We start from the raw sequence: 15,659 nt of genomic DNA on the forward strand, positions 1-15,659 counted from the left end.
CACAAGTAGAGGCTAACATTAGATCAAAATAAATATACTCTTTAAAATGTTTTGCTTGTATTTTGAATGTATGCCTATAAGGAACAAGCAAAAATACCCCCAAAAAGCCACAAAACTTCTCTTTTGCTTGCCCTCCATGTAATACAGGCAGTAGTTTACACTCCATTTGAACCACTTATGCACCATAAGTTCTGAATAAGTTCTACACATGCCAGTGTGGTCCAGGGAAAAAATAATGCTGAGATGTTGTCTGCATAAATTGCACAGTCCTCTCCTGGTACTAGAGATGAGTTTCACAAAAGCTTGGGGAAATCACTCTCCAGTTTCTTGCTAACAAGTTAAATTTATGAAATCTTCAGAGAAATGACCTTTAAACAATTTATGAGAACCTAAGACACTTTAGATGCAATAAAAATAATTTCGTCACAACCTTTCCCCCAGCTTCACATTCTGTTAGTGTTGCTATGGTTACAGAGTCAAGACTTGAGAATTTAGGAGAGACTGGAATTAAGGATTCCCATGCAATTTCAATTCAAACCTTCATACATGTGTGTTCAGTCACAGTATTTAATTAGAAGATCACAAACTCCCCCTTCACCTCCCTCCAAAATTAAAAAATAATAATGATTCTGATATTCAGCACTTAGATTTACAACAAGAGTAGTTTCATGGCATAAAGCAGAGGTAATTCACTATACCTAATAAAAACCAGGGAAAGACTGTTGTTATTATTAATAGCTAAATAATCTCTTCTGTCATCAGCATTCAAACCTGCAAAAACCAGCTCTTAATACTACCCTATTAGTTGTCATGAAGAGAAATTTGAACTCCAAGTACATTCTTGAAACTTTTATTGAGGAGAATAGATAGCTCTAAAGATGGCTTATTTGCTTAAATGTGACAGAGGATGTAAAGGCTTATTTCAAATGTTATACTTGGCCCTTTGATAAAGCAAAATCTTTCTCATGGTCTTTAGTGCTCCACATATTGTTAATAATATATGGTGAACTACAGCAAATGTTAGAAGAATTTCTAACAGCATTCCAGCATCCATTCAATAATGTATTTTCTTGGTTGCAGCCAATGAATATGCAGTATAGATGAAAAACTGAGAACTGTTTCCCTGACATTAATGTTGCTGTGCAATGAATCAGTGTACTTGTACAATTCAGAGCAGCATTTGTGCTCCTTTAACATGTACCACCAGCCAGAACAAAAACCTAGTTAACCTGCATTGCCAGTCAACAGCTCTAACAGACAGAGAGAGCATCCAAAAATTTGTGAGGTCAAAGAATCCCTGCGATGTTATGTTTTTCTACTGATGATTTTATGTCAACAGTTGGGATAAGGTGGCAGGGAGCCATAACAAACATTCCATATTAATAAGGGACAGATTTACATTTTGCAGAGGCACAGGACCAAGCCTTAATATAAGCTGAAGTCAGTTTTTATACAACTGAAAAACTGGTTTCATCAACCCACTTCTTTGAATGCAAGGACGTTGCAATTTTTCATCTATTTGAAATAAAAAGTGCAATTTGTTTTTCTACATGATTCCAAGCAGATGATTTTTTTTTACTACTCTTCAAACAGACTGTTACAAGGGTGGTACAATGCCCTGCCTTTACTTTTCCATGTTAAATAACTGAAAATCAAGACAAGATACCTTAATTTCACAGCTCTTTTCAAAGAACTGAGCAAGAAATGTATCTTATTACACATCAATTACTTTTTAGTAATTTATAGTAAATAAATTAACAAAATACTGTATCAAAGCATGACATATTCTGAAATGTGTTCTCAAATATGACTCAAGTTAGCCAACTCTGTAATGTGTAAAAGGAAACTGAGCTTCTTTCCACAACAGTTTTCTGTCTTTTGAATAAGATCAGGCATTGATAAGATGTTTTCTGATTTATTTTTCTAGTTTTTCTTAATAGAATGATTTTCTCATAACAGTTCTTTTGAATCTGTTAATGTAAAACCAAAAATAACACAAAACTTTATCCTCTTTTCATGATGTACTTGATGACCTGCTGCTTTACAGAACTGCCAGTTTTGTCATTGAAAAATTTCCTACCCATTTTGTCTGTCTTTTTTCTTGTCTTGGGATGTACTCTTAGTTTTAGAGCTCACTAGCCTATGGTAACTTTTTTTCTCTCTCCAAAACTTGTACAGTAGTACTTTTTTGCTTATACTGTGATATTAACCAAAACTCACCAGGAGGACTGATGTTCCATCTGGACCTGGACTACCAAACCCCAGAAGATAGGGTGTAGGCACCAAGTGTATGCACAGAGCCATGAAAATAGTGACAGGCTAATGCAAGGCTAGCAAGTTGCCCATTCTTGCCATTTTATCACAGGATGTACAGAGCTTGTTTTACATATTGAATATCTGAAAATCTCAGCCTGTTCCTTTTCAAATGTAAATACATAAATAGAGTGCATGTTTGTTTTCAGCCTTATGTTCAGTTCCTTTAATCAGCATGATTAGCTTTGGTTGAACCTGCTGATGGAGGAAACAGGTTACTTTTTTTCCTGAGAAACTACTGAGCAAACGGAGAAGAGCTAGGGAGTAGAGCAGAGACCACAGATGAAACCAGGCTCAGCAGGACAGGGAGACACAGAGTTGCCAGCTTGTGGCTTACATAAAAAAGACTGAGAAACAACTGAAAGGAGAGAGTCAGGCCCTCAGAGCCCAGGGGATGATTACTTGGGACCACAGAAAAAGGAGCAAGATTTGCAGCCACTCAGAAAGTGTCCAAATTAACTGCAACAGGCTGGGAAGTGAGGACACATCCCTTGAGGACAAGTAGGAAAAGGGACAGCTGTGAGTAATGCTTTTATTTCTACTCTGTTCTCCCTAGTCACACTGAGTTTTCTCTATTTGAATAGTATCCTAATTCAGATTCCAGTAGAAGCTGGCTTTTAGTTTAAAAAACTTTTTCTATTCAGTGTGGGCACAACATCCACTTTTAAGACAGGGTATGTTGCAAGTAGATCTTATTGTCCTTAATGTGCTACCTTCAACTTAATTTTTATCTCTTCAAGTAATTTACCTCCACCTCTAACACTGACATTGCCCTATTTCAGTTATTAACCAAATACGTCCCTCTCTTAGTTAAAAGTCTAACAAATGTTTTCAGATCCCACAGGGTTCTACCAGTTTAGAAACACATCTACATATCCCCACAAGAGAGATTTCACTCCTAAAATGCCTGGTCTGCTCATGTCCTTTCAGAATCCTCATTCTCTCTGAGCTTAACTGAGCAAGATGAATACAGAGGATTCATGTCTCTGCTCAGGCTGACCTGACGAAAGTTTAAATTAACTGACTTGCATGACAGTGAATAACTACTATTTGTGAGTTAGATGGATCAGAGAAGAAATTTTGGCTCAGGCCTCAAACATACACATGACTGAGAGCCCCGTGAGCCCCCACTCCAAAATTTCTTGCCAGAACATAAAGACAAAACCTGAACTCTAATCTTAAATAAAATAAAATAACAAATATCCAATTATTTTTTCTCACCTGCTTATAATAGGGAAGAATTTTAAATGACAGTACTTAAGAAACGAAATTTTGGGATGCAGTACCGTGACTCAAAGTTTGATTCATAAATATATTCGTAATACTTTATGGATATATAGATTTTCTTCTTTAATCAGTTGAAGTTGTGGCAGACTTCTATTACAAGGAATTCAATTCAGGACCTTTTGTTCAAATATCTGGGAGAGAAAGGCATGTACAAATTGTAGAACTTGTATGAACATCAGTGCAAACTGAAGGATCTCCTCAGTTTTATAAACTTAGTACTGAATTTTGTTTTTTATTTCAACATTGAATTGTTGCTATTACCTCAGATAACCCTCGGGCTTTTCTTGAAGGCTTAAGGGTTAACATGAGATCAACACTTGGTGTTGATGCACTTGGTGTTCTTGTGAATAACCCTTTAAATTATTTTGTTTACCCTTGAGGTCAATTATTTTTTCCTGAGCATTTAATGCTGCTTTGGTGCTTGTCTCTGAGCAATTCAATTCCAGCTCTTCTTTTATTTCTTCCGCAAGAAAGAAACTTTGAGAACTTACTTTCCATGAGGATTCAATAAAAACAGCCTTCCTGTTGCTCTGGTCACCCACACAGCAAAAAGGAAGTTAAACTGTTTGCTGACATATCTCTTATGGTTTGGGACTGAGCCTTTGCTCTTGAGCGTGCTGCCAGAAGTTTGACTTGCACAGACAATACTTTGTGGGTGGTGACTTCACTGGGAAACAAGAGCCAAGAATTGGAGAAATGTCCTGTGTGCCATATCTGTGGCGATTAGGAAAGCATTACTGGATCCACACTTTTAAAGTTACACCATATGTGCTTATTTTGTGGTAACCATGCAATGGAAGAAATCCGTTCTCTGGCCCCTAAACCTCAGCTTTGTTAATCATAAGGAAGGTTAGCAAATGCAGTATTTTTCTCATGATATTTCATAAACACAGTGTTTCAAAATGAATGTGGATGGAAAGGCAAATAATCCTTGCATCCCTTGTGATCTGCATAGAATTGTGGTTTCCCTGAACTGGATGAAAGCTCAGGGTAATTATTGGGAAAGATCGGCACTGGTTAGAGAGCTAATGTATCTATATCAATTCTTATTTTACCCTTGCATTCTTTGGAAAATGCAGATGAATCTTCATACATTCACTGTTAACAGATATGTAAGGTCTATCCTAGGTCCAGAAGTGGAATTTCAATTAATATAATTGATATTTCCCTACAAGGAATTTAGTTTATAGGCAGCTCTAAGGAAGCAGAAATGGACACATAAACCAATATTTACATAGAAGAAGTGAGTAGAAATTAAAGATGTAGAGATATTGATTGCTGTCTAACCTAAGGATATCTGATTTACTCCTATATATTCTGTGAACACAAAGGCAAAAACCTCAGTGAAAACTGAGCAGTGATTCCAGATAGAATAAACAATTCCAGTTTTGCTTTAGTACATTACTGAAGATAACATTTATTGAATATTCTTAACTAGAGTCTGGTTCTCATTACTAATGTCCACCAGAGTTTATTTATCAAACTGCTACATACATCTATTATTACCTTACACTGACAGTAGTCTTCCAGAAGCCTAAATAACATTTAAAAATAAATAGCAAAAGTGTGATTTTTATTAATTTGGTTTTCAACTTTCTGAAATAAGCACATAAGAAAATCTGAGTGTTCTGCAAGAACTCGTATCATGCTTCCAAGCTTTTACAACAGTACTGTTTTTTTCAGAAACTCTTTCACTGGCTTCTCAGGATACTCAAAAGGCTCAAAGAGCATGTAGAACCTTAATATTTGTTTATGCACTTAAAATTTACTATTACAGATCCTGTGTTTGTTATTTTATCTGGGTCCCATTTTATCAAGACAAATGAGAATCCAAAGAGTCCCTCTCTTGAAGGTCTTGAAACAAACACACCAAAAAGGGCTGGAAAAGAAGGAGCACTGTTATAAGCTCATTACTGATGAAAAAGTAAGTCATAGAGAGGAAAAGGGTGAACTCTATTAATACTTAATACTGTGTCAAAAATCCTCTGGAAAGTGCAAAGGTTATGGGCTTTTAAGTTGCTTGTATGCTTTGGAAGACTTTATATTAAGGGAGGTACACATGCTGAACTCAGAAATCCTCAATTCCATACTTCCAACTTTTTCTCAGGACTAGTTTTATACCCTCAAAGAAGCTGAATGAATGGATATGCACAGTAAGAGCTCAGTTACTCAAGCATTTTTGTCTGTGGCCTTAGAATTCTTATTTCAAAAATGTGTTTTTCAAAAGGCTCAGACATCCTTCCTACCAGGCTTCATAAATACAACTGCAGCTTGAACTGCCCTAAAAATAAAAACAGCAAAAAAAATGTCAATGTGGCTTCTTTGTTGCAGAAGAGTGAAATTAGTCATGAGGAATGCACACACTGGCACTGCTCTGAATACTTAACTTCAGTAATTTTTTAAGCCACAAAATAATTTTTGTTTTACAATTTTTCTGTGCTTCCTGTTTCACTGACAATACACCAGGATATGAGCCACAAATAAAAGAGTCTTCTGACAACTTTTGTGTTTTGGTAACATTAGAAGGGAAATTGTTTTGGGATACTGGGTGGAAATACTTTGTAATGAGGACACCATTCATGAGAAGGAAAGTTAGTTTTTGGATGCTGAAAAAGTACCACAACTCCTGAGAACCTCTTCTCTTCATCAGGTAACATATATATGTTCCTGATGTGTTTGTACAGTGATAGCCCAGGCTTGTATTGAGAACAGTGAATCTTGACTGGATACTTCCTTAAAATTTATAACCCAAAAAAGCCAGAAAGGTGCAATCTAAGAATTAAGACAAGTATTCTTCCTTTCTAAATATTCCAGAGATTTTGGTTTGGTCAAGTGGGATATTTTCCCTCAATAATAGTTTTGTAGGCCACTTTTCTGACTAGACATTTTTTTGCAGAATATTTTTTGAAATTTCTGCTTTTCACCAGAAAACTTCAAATGTTTGTTATTCTAGAAAAAAAAAAAAAAATGATTCCTTGTCTGGAGAATTTGAGCAAAAATAACACTATTTACTACTCATTGCCATGTCTTTAAGTGAGGGGAGTGAAAGCAGAAAAAGGGATCAAATTTCCAACGAATCTTCTAAATCCATTGTGTAAAATTTTACAAAGTTTAAACAACTTAGAATTTACAGAATTTGAGTAAAATCTGCTGGTCTATTGAAGAAATAATATTATATCCCTAGCATGCTATAAACTACATGCCAATTGTTATTCTCACAGTTCCAAGGAAAAAGAAATGTTTGTTTGGCCCATGATGTTAATACAGGTGTTGTTTTCTGCGTTTGTTGTTTGTTGTTGCTTTTGGTTTTTTTTTTTCCTGAAAACCCTTATGAACTATAAATTACATTATTGAGTCAGCCTGAAAAAGGGGGAAGTTTTCATTTTTATTACTACTGCAGCACATGTGTGCTTCTGAAATGTCAGCAGCAGAGTTTTGAACATTGCAGTCTAGCATGCCTTTACAAAATAATTTTACAGTTCACTGCTGTGCATTTTTTGGGAATACTTGTACGTTCTTCACAGTTATAAGAAAAAATATTCAAATAGAGATGGCCTTGAAAATTTACTGAAGAATTAGCTTTGGGTTTTCATGCCAAAACCAGCTGTGAGGACTTCATACAACCAGAACAAAATAGATTATTAAAAAAGAAGGCTAGAGACTGAGGATGAGAAAGTTGTAAAAAAAAGCTCAAATGTCAAAGGCAATATTATCGTACTATGCTTTGATTTTCTGGTTTTGTAGGGAAAGCATATGCTTAATTCCTTCGTGGGCTCAATCCTTTTTCATGCACATTTACATTAAGTTATTTTGAAAGAGATACCTGCTTTTTCTTCACAAAGTGTAAAGTGTTTTGTCAAATTGTGCTCTAAAATTTGACAAGGGTGCAGAGACCCTGGATTAGCAGCCAGTATTTGAAATGTTTCTAAATATACTTGCTAAATGAGAAATGATAGATGGAATGGGAATCAATTATGAAGGCTTTGAAAGCAGGGTGAATAATTAGCATTGATGCAATAAGAAAATTAACATTGATGCAATAAGCAAGAGTGAGCAGAGATGCAAAAAGAACAATATGGTCAAAGCAGTGGTCAGAAAAATCCTCTCTGCAGCTTCTTTCTGAGGAACATCAGCATAAAATCCTTGCAGTCATCCAAGCAAGGAGAACAGTGCTGCAGTAACTGAGATGCAAGATGACGACAGCTTGAGCAACAGCTTTTGTTAGATGTCATAAGAACACATTTTAAAATGAAAAACTGAGAAAGAATGTGCAAGGTACAGACGTAACCTGCTTGTAGGTATTACAGGAAGTTAAGAAAGTAGAACTGTGGAGTAGCTCAGGATGATTAAGGAAAAGGTTTTCTGGAGGACATTTTCACAAGACTGAAACTCAAGTGACACTGACCTGGCAGTAGGTATAGACTGCATAGAGAAACCTGATTAGATCTTCACTCTTTTTCATACAATAGTTCTGCCATATAAAACATATATATAAAGCAAAATAAAATACATTATCGGGGTCACATTATGACATCTATTAAAGCCTTACTTTGGCCTTACTGTATGATAGATTTTAATGGCAACATAAATAAATAAATATTTTTAGAAAACTAAGAAAGAGTAGTTTGATATTTTATCAACTTCTACATTACATTTAAATACACAGTTGTGCTGCATATTCCCATCCTGAAGTGTGATGCTCATAGTTCTCTAGCAGTATGATTTTTATAGGTCTGACTAAAGTATCAGGCACAACTTCTGCTTTTACAGTGACTTGTACCTTGCTGTCCGTAGTAACAGCACAGTGAAAAGTATTAGAAGGGCACAAAGTACTAGACAGATAGGTGTAGAACCTATGTATGTGAGTCTATATATATAAGCTAACAGAAGTGTACTAGTATAATCCAGTTCATGTTATTAGTGACACAGCTGTATGCGCATTTTTAGCTTTCCTCTACTATCTTATGATCCATCAGAAAAAAATTCTCAGATACTTACATTAAGTAAAACATTATCAGTCTGTGGAAGCTGATCTTATTACAAAAAAACATACTGAGAGGCTTTACTGATAACATAATGGAGGCCCTCACAAATGGAGAAGAATTTGATAAGATACCTGTTAAAACACTTGAACTATAGTAATGAATAATAGCTGATGTGTAGCCTCAAAATGTATTCTGCCAAATCTCCTCAGCTTCACCTCTAGAAACAAAAACAACGGGAAGATAATCTCTGTGCATTTCTGTGACTATGCAAACACAATATTTTCCACATACTAAAATATTAAACAAGCTTTAAGAGATATTTCTTCCATTTTCCTAAGTCCCAAACAGATTTCACATTAATAAAGTATTAATTTACAGAAGATATAAAGAAAAACAAAGCAAATAAAAGCCTTTTTTTTTTTTTCCCCACCTATTGAAGGCTGTTAATAATGGATGTTTAAAAATCTCCTGCTGGCTTTTTTCTTTTTTTTTTTTAGTAGACTACAATACAAGCCAAACTGTGCACTTTAATTCAGCTGATAAAAATCAGTGGTTTGCAAAAGAGTATCTGAAATCTAAAAAGAGAATTACCAGAGGAGAAAAAGCTATTTATAAACTAGAATTCTTCTCTGTAAAAACAAATGTTCTGATATTCAGCTCTATGTAGCACTGCTTGAAAAGGTTTTGTTCTGCTCCTAGCTTCATTTTACAACCCTAAGCAATATTTTTTTAAATTTTATTTCTAAAACTTTTGCTACCAAACTCAGTTGAGCAGGCATTTCATCAGTGGAAAATACAACAGTTAATAAGGGTGAATGGCAAAAGGATTAAAGCACAAAATTGAAAAGTTCTAAGTGGAAACAAGGAAACTCATGAAGTAGTAAAAATAATTTTCTTATATACTAAGTTAATGGCCCAAGGCTTAAACGTGTTTAATGTTATAATTTAGACAATCCTTACTGTAGAATCTCACTTAGCACTTCTACTTAAGAAGCCATTGTCTCATATAACTGGCTCCAATACTGTTTTATTTTCCAACAGAGACAGCTGTTGAGGGTTAGCCTAGGTGCCATACATATGTTGATGTACAGTTGATACCTGAAATCCATGCAAGGAATTTATACTGCTTCCAGGGTGCTCTAAGTACATACCAAACTAGAGATAAAAATGGAGAAGCCAGTTTGGGCTTGTTGACAATCCTTTCTCACCACAGAGAGGATCACCACAGTTTTGGCTTCCATGTGGCTGCACCGAGGGTGAGTTAAGGCATGGTTTAGTTCAGCATAGCTAGGAAGACATATGATAAATTTCCAGAAATCTGGCATATGATTTATCTGTGTTCTGCTTTGTTATCTAGTCTATTGATACAAAAGAACACATACTACAACTAAACAAAAACTGTCCGGTAATTTGTCCTATCCACAGGGAAATAATTTACTTAAATCCAAACCTTTCTTACCTCCACCACTTAAAAACAGACAAGCAAAATCTCAGCCTCCTGTAGTTTACTGAATTCTGAAGGCTGGCTTGATGACTGATGTTTATTCCTGCAGTAAGTGTGGTGTTGATATCAACACTGTAACTCTTGCATGAACCACATTAACCTGATAGACTCTAAAGTATATTTTAATATTCACATATATCTCACAATCCATTTACATTTAAAAAAAAAAAAAAATCTGTACATTGAAAATATGACTTGCAGACCAGATGCAGACAAAATTAGTATAGCTTAAATATATATGTACTTTTCCCTAGAAGAAATACAAAAGTCTGTGTGGGAATACCATATAGTTACTTCTTCCTGCTTAGAGATGTAACCTAGTACCTGATTACAGCAATAGCAAACATGAAAAGATCCTTCCAAGTGCTGAGAAAAATCCGCTGTGTTTGTATATGTGTTTAAAATGCACGGAGCTTTCCAGATTAGTCAACACTGCAAAAGCTGGCAAGAAAAGTTCAAAAGTTCTTAATTTAGTAGTATTTGCTGCTTTTATGCAATCCCTTAGCCACCTAGCAACAGCACAAAAGGCATAATTCTTGGAGACATAAATTCACACTGGTTGAACAAGAGGGAAAATTGCAAACATGCAAGATAGCTGGACGGCATTGTGACACCAGGAAGCCTATTGGGTAGGACTGTGTAGGCCACATATCAGGACATAATTAGTACAGAATAGGAGATGTATGTCTTTCCTACACAACTTCTGCAATAATACAGATTCTGAAATGCAGATCTCCACTATCTCCATCTTTCCTGCCATCCTCAGCACAGACCTATCTGTATCACAGTCTTCCTCACTGTAGTGGATGTAGGGAAAAAGAACGAAAACATTAATTAGTGATACCTGAATATACACATTCCACAAATCTCCAGGTGAGTTCAATTGGCCGTTACATATGACTGTTAAAAGCAACCACAAAGGGTGTGAACACGGCAATTATTTTTTTTTTAATTAAAACTCTTGAAAAAAATATCAGTATTCAAGTGTTTTATAAAAAACACTGTACTATCAGCAAGGATGCATGAAAATTTATTGGGAACCAGTTCTATTTAGGCTGCATATACTTGTGGTTTTGTGTAGCTTTGATTATTTCTTTTTTATTGAATGGAATCAAAACACTCCTGAAGAATTCAGTTTCCTCTGATGCTTAGCTTTCTTGTATCACATGCATGTTCTTAAGGACATCAAGTTTGCCTTTTTTGGAAAAGGCTATGAAGTCAGAAACATTAAAAATTAAAAAGCAACAGTATTATTCTATTAAGAACAAACATCTTGATTTCACAAAACTTGTCTGAATAAGAAAGCATATAGAATAAACAGAAAATAGTATACGAGATAGAGAAAAACTTTAGGAAAGAGTTTTCTGTAAGCAAATTCTTAAAGGTGCCTTTCTATCAATATACTGTATATTTTCTTTCACAACAAGCCGCATCTAATTTATTCTGGAGAAGAGAGTTAGTAACTTGCCTTTCTATTCTCAGTTTTACCCAACTCAGCATCACTTTTCAGATGGCACTTGGGTGACGGAAATATATGAACAAATTTCTCTATGCTAGCTATGTATGTTTGTATATATGTCTCCATAAAAGAACACACCTTTGACTTCTTTCTCCCGAAGCAAAATGTTAGCATAACACTCCTTTTCAACGTCTTATCCTTTTCATTACTTATCATGGTGTTTGTTTTCATTCATGCTTACATTTTTTTCCGTTCCTCCCCTATCTACAATTGCTTTTGCATGACTACCACTTTCTTGGGTACATATATAGGCTCTATATAGCTTTATCAGCTTACCTATGTCACAGTTCTACAGCAAATCTGAAAGAAAATTTTTATAAATAAAGTGAAATCAGTACTGATTTGCTTTTCTTCAGCAGCCTATAATCTGCAGTGATTCAGCAGCTGCTATAGCAGCAATCCTCCCTCCCCACAACTGAGGTGGGAATCTCTGAGAGCAGCAAGACAAACAGCTAAAGTGGAAACTGCCATCTTCTCCCATTATAAATAATAAATATAATAAATAATAATAAATTCTCTTTACTCATGAACTGGATATGTCTATCTTGTCAGTGTCTAGGCTTTGTATTTCTATCATATCACAGGCTAGATGCTTCCAAGCATTTTATTTTATTTGGTGGAAATACTATTATCATTCAGTTTTCATGACATACTGTGTGATATTAGAACAATCTCCTGACATTTAGTTTTTAAAGATAACTACCACCATCATTTCTCAAAAATTCGGTAAAACAGTACATGTAAAATTACATCCAAAGGCAAATATATTTAGAAAACCCCCTACATTTCCCTCTGAAAGACATTGCCCAAATAGGATGTGGAATTCCCATCCTTTTGCACATGAGATATTTGACTGCAAAAAGCGTTGAACAAGCCTACTGTGGCGTTAAAGTTCCATGCCACCTTGTAGGGCTTATCATCAAAAATATAATATGTGTAGCAGCCTTTAGTATTTTGAAGATAAAATCAGATTCTGAGAAATGTCTCAACTACCAAATAGGTAATTTTTTTAATGTTTGTGGAATACTATTTGTTTTTGTGCCATTGAGGACGAAATACTTTATTCATCTATTAAAACAGAATGTTTGTCATTATAATAAAGAGCAGATTTTAAAAATGAGAAGAAGAGAAGTAAAAAAACAGAGGACCAAATAGCCTGTAGCTTTTCTAAGAGGCATAAGCAACAGTCCTCGCCTCTGAATAAATTATAACCCTGTAAAATCAATTACTTTTTAAAATGTAATAGGGAACATAATCTTTTTCACTTTTATCTCATAAAGCAAGTGAACAAAATAATTCTGTTTCTATATCTTGGGCCAAACCGGCATTTAGATACACAGCTACGAAGATAACCTTAATTAATTACATATATATAATGACTCCTTGAAATTCTAATCTCCACAGCTCAGTTAGCTAGATGGTACATTTAAAAACTGTTTCATGAAGATGTATTTCTAGTTTATAGTATGATTGTTTAATTACAGGCCTGTGAATGCAATTACATTTTCTGTTTAAGGATAGAGCCTTCTTGCACATCACACATTAATAAAAGCTCTCTCATTATACTCTTTAGTACTAGTCAGTGTAACCTCTCTGAAATTTGGTATATTACCAAGTGTTTGTATAAAATAAAAAGATGAGTGCAATCATGCATTTATTATACATGAGTTTTAGTACACTTTAAATATGAATACATTGTATTGATCTTGTATTGCTGTAAGAGTTAAATTTATGTACTATCAGTCTGATAAGAAATTTTTGTTCTCAGGGCCTTTTTTCAGCACTGGTATCTTTGAAGCCTCACCCTTCAATTTCAGTGTGTTACAGAAGCACTTTTCCCAGCTTGCTTATTCTCATCAATATTCCTTTCCTATGTTTACAGAGGTCTGTGGTCTCACTTGAAATAAACAAAACCAAAGTCAACAACCACCCACCATGACCAACAAAAAGCAACACAAAACAAACCACTGGACAAATGACTGGGGAAAATACATATATGATCAAAAGAATAACGTTGAAATCAGACCACTGAAAGTGCAAAAGTCCTAAACATTTTTGCTCAGATTATCATGATTTTCATGTATGGCCACAGTAGTTACCAGCACTAGCCACTCATCTGCGCATCCACAACAGAAGGGGGACTCAGTCAGGACAAATAAGAGCCACAGTTTGTGACATGAGTGTCTGTAGCATTTTAGACTAAAGCACTATTTAGTCTCGCAGCCAAAGAGGATACTCAAGAAGTAAAATGGTTAAGATAAGCATATTTGATATGAACCCCAAGTACTCTCCTGACCAAGTAGGAGAAGCAAATGTAAATGGCTTTAAACCTAACTCAGAAGTCCAATATCAGAGAGGACCAGGACAGCCATTGAACTGTGTTTCATTCAAGAAGTAATCTAACCATCACCTGCAAAGCACCTTTGCTCTGCAGTTACTCACAAACTCTTGATAAGAACAGCTGCCACTCTATCAATAGTCATATTCTCAAATACTGTGGTCTGGCATGTTACGCAATTCATTATGTGTCAGCTAAGAAAATCTTTTTTCAGTAGCATGAATGGAAATGACAGAAACCTGGTATACCAAACCCTTTTACCCAGTCCAATATATACTGAAACTATCTGGACTCGTATCCATTGTTACCTCTTCCAACTAGTGTACAGATACCTTTTCATAGAAGAATGTTAGAGCTCACCTTCCACCTTCTACTGAACCCTCTTAGGTACATACTGCTGAAAGGATGGCAGGTTGGCATCCTGAGTAATCACTTTATATATCTAGGCAAAAATAGTGCACACGTGTAAAAATATACAGTGTCAAAGAAACTTGAGAAATATTAAATATATAAGTTATTGTCGATTTTCAATCTCTTCAAATAGTTGATTTCTTTCTCATGCTGACATATTAAACTACTTCAAGGAGTCTATAAAGTTAACTACTTCAACTACATTGCACTAAAAACATGGAAAAAAGCCACCCCATGTCACCAGAGGCTATTGTCTATCAATATAACTCCAACGAAGGTAAGAGGAGCATCAGTTTTGATTTTTATGGGAATGGGATGGAACCTTGAATCAGACAAAACTTCGAGATCTGATGAGACTGTTGTTGTTGTTGTTAAAACAAGCTTCTCAGAGAAAGCCAAAGAGACTTTTAAATTACAGGATCAGATTTTAATTTATAGAAAATGGAACACAAGAATTTCAAGCAGAGGAAGACCAGGATCTGTTATGTAAGAAAAACTAGAAATAAAAGAATAAAATGTTCCCCTTGCCCACTCTGTCACTGAAGACTATTAATCAAACTTGATGACTTTTGGGATCACTGTAACTGACACAGAAGTACCTCTGGGTATCCAGGAAGACTCTCCCTCTTGCCACTCCTGTGACAGGGCAGTATCCATCCTTTGCTCTTTTCAGGCACCTCCTTGCTCTCCCACAGCCTCCCTGTCTTCTTTTACACTCTGTTTTTTTCTCCTGATCTACCCTGCAGTCCGGAAGAGCAGTTGCTCTGAAGAAAAGATACGTCCACCCTAATCTATCATCCCTTTATCAGGATATATAAACTAAGAAATGAGGGGAAAGAAAAAAAAAAAAAAAAAAAGAAGTGTCTTTTCTACATTCATTTCTAGGATTTAAATTTTTTCCCCCTGGGGAATGAAAACTCAGATACATTTTTATTCCTTTCATTGTTTTCATGAAGCAGACATGTTGGATTTTCAAATATTATGCAGATGCTTATACTGGAAATGGCTAACTCCCCTGTTATATATATGAGCAATTTAAAAAAAAAATATTATAAAGCCTTCAGTGGTAGTGACATTGGACTGCTGATCTGGCTATTCCTTTTCTGCTCCATTTGCATTGGAACAAGCTGCCCAGGGAAGTGGTGGAGTCATCATCCCTGGAGGTGTTTGAAAGGCCTTTAGACGAGGTTCTTAGGGACACAGTTCAGTGCTAGAGTTAGGTTAGGTTAGGTTATGGTTGAGCTCGATGATCCTGAGGGTCTCTTCCAACCGAAATGATTCTATCATTCTATGAACATGTAT

The 15,659-nt window shown here is 35.4% G+C and overlaps 1 protein-coding gene across 1 annotated transcript in view; it reads right to left on the reverse strand.

Moving 5' to 3' along the window:
- The window catches only part of MALRD1 (MAM and LDL receptor class A domain containing 1), a 255,324-nt gene that overhangs the window by 29,100 nt on the left and 210,565 nt on the right, over window positions 1-15,659 (reverse strand). The gene's annotated exons all lie outside the window — the stretch shown is intronic.

The sequence above is a fragment of the Columba livia genome, chromosome 2 (assembly GCF_036013475.1).
Source record: "Columba livia isolate bColLiv1 breed racing homer chromosome 2, bColLiv1.pat.W.v2, whole genome shotgun sequence".
NCBI lineage: Eukaryota > Metazoa > Chordata > Aves > Columbiformes > Columbidae > Columba > Columba livia.